A 6,794-nucleotide genomic window follows, 5' to 3' on the forward strand; every position below is an offset into this window, starting at 1 on the left:
GTTACCCTGATCTTCACTAACTGGCCCTCACAAAACCTACTAGGAAACATTATGAAGCAATGTACTCGATACACTTCGTCAATGCTTCTTCTTCTTCATGGCATTATTATTCCTTAATGCACCGACACATGATCTACTTACGGTTTTCCAAGCTTATTAAATATTTCAAATGCTTTATGGGCCTTCGATTTAGGACACCTGGGTAATATTTGATGTACCATTACCGGGAAGGAAGCATTGCTCAGGTACATTGATGCTAACTTTTCTTTGCTAAGGCCAGGATCCTACTTAATGTGCTGGATGTTATTCTCTGATGGAAATGTGTAGTTTTCAAATGAGAGAATCGATGACAGCTGCCTCCATCCCATGCAAATGCAACGCTGATGCATGCATGATGTAAAGCAACTCCTTTTCTGACTAGTTTTGTGCTGGGTCCGCATCACGTTTTTGTGAAAAGAACATTTTGTGTGTATTAGAGTTGCAATGAAACCTTGTGCTGTGATTCATCTAATCAGTTTCGCCGCAGTCCATTTGATCTGCAAGATCCTTTTATTTCCAGTGGCACAAAAATATCACAGATTAAATGTGATCCTGGTTTAGAAAAGCAAAATTAGTTGCTCTGTTTGTCACACAGTTTCCTGCAAACATTGCTCTAGAGGTTGCCCTGTATATGGCGAGACCTTTTCGGTTACAACCAAACCTGAACAGTTAAGTCTGTTTCAGTAATTCTCAGCGGCTGACTGCTCAGTCGGAGGCTGCAACATTAAACCCAGCACAACCAAAGAACCCACCCATCAACAATAAATTTGACCAAACAAAAGATTTAATTTTGCTTGGGCAAAGTGTTGCAAAACAAGGGTGTGTGTGCATAGCTGAAAGCCAAGGTTGTGGATAGCCTTTCTCTGTGATATATATATAATGCATTATGATTTTGTAAACAAAGATCTTAATATATGAATATATTCTATTTACTGTATTCATCATGAGGATTACCATTCATGTCAACCTCTGTGTTACAGACTGTAAATAGTGTTAATGTATTGTGTTTTATCTATGATCCATACGATGATAAATGAATATGATTTAGGTCATGTCAAGCTTTTTCTCTGGTACCCCACATTGGCTGTACGATACTACTTTTTTACTGACAATGTTTCAATTTTAATGTCTTTTGTAAAGGAGGATGCTGATGTTGGACTATATATCATTGGATCTTCATCTAATAAAACGCACCTTGATATCTGTATGGAATATTTGTCTCTTCTCATGCTTGGACGTTGTGCACTTTAAAGGGACACTCTAATGTCTTTGTCAGGTTGTCCCTGGTTGTCCCTTTTAGACTTCACTCCCACAGCCCTAATGGAGGGTTTTTAAAGTCTCAAGACAAATTAGAGAGAAATTTGAATCGTTTCCATTTAAATGCAAGACAATGTAACTTTGAGTGAACGTCAACCAAGCCACCATTTAAAGAACACAGTAACCACAAACATGTTATTTTTTCATCAGCTCTTCAATTAAAGAGAATCAATCCTTAATTAAACACATTTAAAAATGTGTTTTAATGGAAGTCAGAGGCCGCAGCAGTTACTGCCTCTCTAAGTTGATTAGCTTTCATCAGGACTTTGATTTATCTGCTTTTTTTCTCCACAGTGATTTAACTGTGATTTTAATTGTGTGGTTTTACAGACCTCATAGTTAAGCAACTGGAGCGTCAACATTGATTATTATTTTTTTTTTTTTCAATTGTGGTTAATAGGAGAAATCGGGGCAAGCTCGAGGCTACTAGCCGTAGCCAGCAGGAGTGCAGCCACTGCAGTTTGGATTTTGAGGTACCTGTGTGATCTTGTGGCCAAAACTCTAAAATGTACACACTAATTATGACTAAATTACGCACAAATATCTAACAGGAGAATATGATGAAGCGATATGACATTTTATATTTAAAGAAGGTCAAAGGTCAGCTTCACTGCGTTATCAAAATATTTTGTGAAACAATTTGTTATGGCTATTATTCAACACCGCAACACACGAACAGAAGGGGAGATTTTAATACTGAATGGGGGACAGTAGCGTCAGGTGTTCACCTTGAAACTGTGGAGATGGTATAAATCCTCTGTGCTGTCGGGTTGAAGTTGTGTGTGGAGCATCCACATGTTCGAGTTTGTAGTTTATTTGCAGCCACATCTACATCTGAAGAATTGTGTACCATCAAGGTTACAACAACAGTCTATCACTATTAGCTTTCTTGGTCAAAGTCTTCAATACATGTATTATAAAGCAACTGGAAAAACATGGATATGAACTGTAACTTTACTGGTTGGCAGTGAGAGGAATGTGTTCAAGTTCATTTGTCTTGATTTAAAAAGCTCCCCTCCTGGCCATCATGGATTAAAAAAAAAAAAAAATCTGTGGAGATCCTCCTTATAAGAATGAAATTGATTTGTTGTTTTTGTAGATGATGGATGCAAATACAGTCTCTGCATAATAATAACATCCTTGCCTGATTGAAAACGGTATTGGTGAGAGAAATGACTCATTCACACTCGTTATGAAGGTGAGTGTTTGTGTGAATTGACCAGGCATCATCATAGGAGGACGTGGGCACAAAGCCTGCAGCGAGAGACTGAACAGAGATATCTGCTGGTGACATTTGATTGTCCCCATGGTAACAAGTGCATCATCTGTTACTATTAGGAGAGTTGCATAAAACAACAACAGCAGCGGAGCTTGGTTTCAGCTCCAGTGTTGATCACTTTACGAAAACGTAGAGGATCCTGCTCGTGAGGTTTTCTGGGAAAAAGCATTCGAAGACGTGTGTTAGCGTGTGCGGTGTGCGGAGGAGGGTTATGAGTGGGTGGTAAGAGAGTCACACCTGTTAGTCATACATTAATCAAGCGTGCTTACGTGCTTATTTTCCTCCCTTTCCTCACTTCTACTCCTCATTCTCACTCTCCTGTCTTGCTTTTCTTTTGTGCTCTTCTTCCATTATCAGTCTAAATCCCGTCCTCTCCTCCCTCTGCTCTACACTCTCGTCTCTCCCTGTCGTGTTTTCAATGAGCCTCCTGGGCTGATTTCTCTCCCTGTCCAACTTGGCTAACCCACTCCAAATCTCACTGCAGCAGATGGTGCTGTGTTTGCATTGGGCCAGATCTCCTAGCAACCCCGCCTCTCTCTATCACTCTTTCCTAAACCGGAGGAGTTGGTGTCATGTACTGTCTGGGTCCGCCATGCCCACCCTTCCTCTGTCGCTGATTGACCTGACTGCCTCTCAGTGTTGATGTCTATGTTTACGTCTGTCTCTTCTCTCTCTCGCTCTCTCCAATGCAAAAGTAGGGCAACGGATGACTGTCTGGATTACAATACATGTGCAATGATTACATTTGATGTGCAAAATGGGCAAAGCGGACACCACAACCAATGACCAGCCCTTTCACACAGACAAAGTGTGATTTGTAGTGACCTACATTTTACAGATGTTCACATATGTTGCGAGGGCAGGGAAAGATCACATCTGGGTCATGTCGGGCTTAAAGACAATATTTCCACAATTTCTGTTATTTCAAGCTGCAAAAAGTGTAAGTCTGTATGTTCTTTATCATCCCATCATTTAATATGTTATTAAAATGTTCGTTACTATCCTGTGAGCCGGTCTTATAAAAAAAACAACAACAACAACAACAACAACAACGCACACCATCAGGTAACAAGCGACGCTATAAATACAGTCTGCAATGTACAGTCTGTTCTGCCCAGATACACACACACACACACACACACACACACACACACACACACACACACACACACACACACACACACAAAATGCACTTTACAAAGACAGGAGGGCAAATAAGGACTTGCATCCCTACATGGCATTGGTCTTTTCATTGTGCCTCTGGCCTGCAGACATGCACACACACACACACACACGCACACGCACACACACACACGCACACGCACACACACACACACACACACACACACACACACACACCCCACTGATATAGCACCACTATCACTGCCACTTCTACCACCAATTTCTTGATAAATATGTTATTGTGGGAATTACAGAAAATATAAGCAAACAGAAGGCAAATATTATAAATAATTTCTAGTTTTAAATTAAGAAACAAATATGGCAATACATTTATGGGAAAAACAAACCATGCATACCTCTTTTGCAAAACGAAGGCCAAATTCTCTTTCCCAAAATAAATTCCCCATATAGGCTAATATCTCTTAATTTAAAGTGTGGATACTGCAGTAATGTGTCTTTAACCTTTAAGCATTTGATGTTTTCTCATCTCCTTGAGCGTAAAATCTAATCATGAACCCAGACTAAATCTTGAAGGGATAGTTTGACATTTTGAGATATATGGTTTCTGACCAAGAGTGAGATGAGAAGATCAACTCAGATATGATGTTGGAGGCAGCAGACCATTAGCTTAGCTTAGCATAAAGACTGGACACAGATTGCAACAGCTAACCTGGCTCTAGCAGACTGCCAGCACTTCAAAAGCTCACTAATTGACACAATATTTAATTTGTTTAATCAGTACAAAAACCAAAGCATAAAAAAAATTACGTTTCATCATTTTTCGGTGGTTACGAGCCACCATTTCCTTGCCATGTTGTGAAATTGCCAAGGCAAACTGGAAAATGTTTGTTTTTAATGTCGGTCTGTATGAATTTAAAAACAATGACAGAGGCCTATAGGGTGATAAACACTGAAAACACTTTGGAGGTGCTGAACCAGGCTTGTTGTTTCCAGTAAACTAAGCCAATCTGTGATTGGCTCCAGCTGTACAGTAATGAAAGTAGTGTAATTTTTTCGAAATAACTTTCAGCAAGCATATTTCCCCCAAACTATTCCATTAATCTTTTTTTTAATTAAGCCATTAAGCTTACATTTTTATTGTTGTGGCAACATTTGGTCCTCACATGCAGAAGTTTGTCACCACACTCACACATTAGCCTCCAAAGTCTCTTAAGTAATCATCCATCATGCACAGACTAGCACACAGACTAGTAAACAGCCTCGCGCACACACACACACACACACACACACACACACACACACACACACACACACACACACAGGACACCTTAGTATTGTCGAGGGAAAACACACAATACAAATGGCAGCTACAGGCCATCTTTATGTCTCCCTGTCTCTGATTAATTGCTTTCATTTGCTTTTCCAGCTGCATCACGCAGACAACACAAATGCTTAATCATTCTCCTTGAAGTATGTTGACTGGTAGCAGAACAACAGCCCACTGCTACACGAGTATGCTGAATAACGTCTTTGTCTACTTTCACTAAATGAAAACTCCGCTGGCTCGTGTCTAAAAGGTACAGTTGCACAACTAAGTGGCAGCAGATATTGATGATCAATAGGGCGCCATCCCCCAGGGACCGTCTGCATCAGCTTCTAAAAGCTCGCTTTGTGGCTCTGCCCTCGTATGTGGAGGAATCATTGGCCCTAGAGGGAAACAAAGTGCAGTCCAGGTTGTTTGTTTACTTGGTTAGAAGTGCCCACAGGTCTCAGCCAAGCTAGATCAGCTCCCATCCTCCCATTGCGTGGCCTAATGGCTCGCTATCGCCCCCTAAAGAGATGCCCCGTCGGCTACATTTACCTACATGCACGAAATCCGGTGGACATCACACCTTGACGTACAAAAAAGTTCCAACGCACCATGACATCAACTCAACAGGAAGTCCGCCATTTGAATTTAGTTGCCATTTTTGGCGATTCGCGCATGTTTTACTTTAACGAACTCCTCCTACAGATTTTGTCGGACCGACTTGAAATTTAGTCAGTTCACTCTTAACATGTTTGGAATTAAAAGCTATCAAAATAATTTATCGATCGGTGTGCCCATGGCGGCCAAAACGTGACCCAAAAGTCATACTATAGCATGTCGTCCAAAAAGTTTAAAAAAAAAAAGAAAAAAAAAAAAAAAAAAAAAAAGACTTTTGGGTCACTTTTTGCTTTAGTAGGACTTTTTTTTTTTTTTTTTTTTTTTTTTTTTTTTTTCATAATTTGGACAACATGCAATAGTATGATTTAAAAAAAAAAAATATTGTGACAAGGGGGGTACTTGAACACCCAACCTTTTTAACTGAAAGGCAGCAGTGCTATCCACCGCTTCACCAACACTCTCAGATGATAGGAGGACAGAGGAGGATGAGTCCGCTTCATAAGCCACACAGTTCACAGAGGGCGAACCCTCTTAGGGTAAGCCACATGTTTCATGGAAGGTGAGTCCTTCTAAGGGTAAGCGACTCGGGTTTGTACATGCAGACGTACTAATACCAAACCAAAGGTCAACAACAGTACAAAATAATAATCCCCCAAAAGAGACGTTTTTTAAAAAAAAATATTTTGGACAACATGCTACAGTATGACACAGTGGTGCACTGGTCAGAGCAGTTAGCTCACAGTGAGAAGTAACTAGTTTCGATCCGCCCTTGAGGCATACATGTCAGTTCAGAATAAGTTCACACTCCAAAAAGTGATTACAAAATAGGCATGTTGTCCAAAAAGTGACCCAAAATCAATTATAGCATATAGTACAGCCAGGGTGATGCAGCTAAGTTTGATGTTTCGCCGTGACACAGGAAGTTGATGTTTAAGGTCAAATGATGCTCCAAACCTCACGAAACTTTGCACATGCGTCAGGCACCAACTTTCATGAGTTTTTGAAGATGTTAAAGCCGCCAAAAAAAGCCAATTCTTTTTTAAGAACAATAAGGAACGAGATCGCGGAAAAAATTAAAACCGCAAGCGG

This window comes from Embiotoca jacksoni, unplaced genomic scaffold (assembly GCF_022577435.1).
Source record: "Embiotoca jacksoni isolate LCO1_2020_lvr unplaced genomic scaffold, fEmbJac1.0.p SCAF_14, whole genome shotgun sequence".
Lineage (NCBI taxonomy): Eukaryota > Metazoa > Chordata > Actinopteri > Embiotocidae > Embiotoca > Embiotoca jacksoni.